Source organism: Quercus suber, unplaced genomic scaffold, assembly GCF_002906115.3.
Source record: "Quercus suber isolate HL8 unplaced genomic scaffold, Cork oak 2.0 scaffold_79, whole genome shotgun sequence".
Classification (NCBI taxonomy): Eukaryota; Viridiplantae; Streptophyta; class Magnoliopsida; order Fagales; family Fagaceae; genus Quercus; species Quercus suber.
The window spans coordinates 1192002-1192732 of NW_027069544.1; positions in this window are offsets into that span (position 1 = coordinate 1192002).

The following is a 731-nucleotide window of genomic DNA, read 5'->3' on the forward strand; positions in this document are numbered from 1 at the left end:
CTATGTCATTCTCTAGGGTAGGTTGTACTAATGGTGAATGATATAAAATTTTAATAAAAAATAAAAGTGAATGATTAAATTAATAAACTTAATATAGACTTATAATAAAAAGATTAGCTTTATAATTAAAAAGTCTAGTTCGTTTGAAAATAAACTAGTATGCAGGGACATTTGCAAACTAAGAAGCTTATCAACTTTATTAAAATAACTTTTTTTTTTTTTTTAAGATTAATGAAATTTTCAAATGACATTGTTTTTACATTTTATAGAATTTAAACCTTTGAGTTTTTTTTTTTTTAATTTTTTTTATGTGTCTTTCTGCTTGAGAAATTTGCTGGGAGAGGGCTCACTATACTATGCAATGCTATGGAGTGAGGTAGGGTGCAATGCTGATGTAGGACAGAATATTCTAATTAATTTCTGTAATCTTTTATAGTTGGTATTTTTATGTAATTTTCGTTATTTTAGATTTAGGTGGTTTATTTCCTTGTTTTTAGGTGCATTTAATGCTTTTTAGGTCAAATTTTATTCCTGTTATGGTTAGGTATCAATTAAGAGTTATTTTAGATTATATTTTCTTGTCTGTCAAGTTTTAAGGAGCCCTTAAATAGGCCCCTAAGTCTGTAAACGTTTTTCATAGTTTATTATCAATAAAAATTCAGACTTGTGTCTTTTGTGTTCTTTGGTGGATTCCAGACCTATCACCTTGTGGATTCAAGGAACCCCTCGTG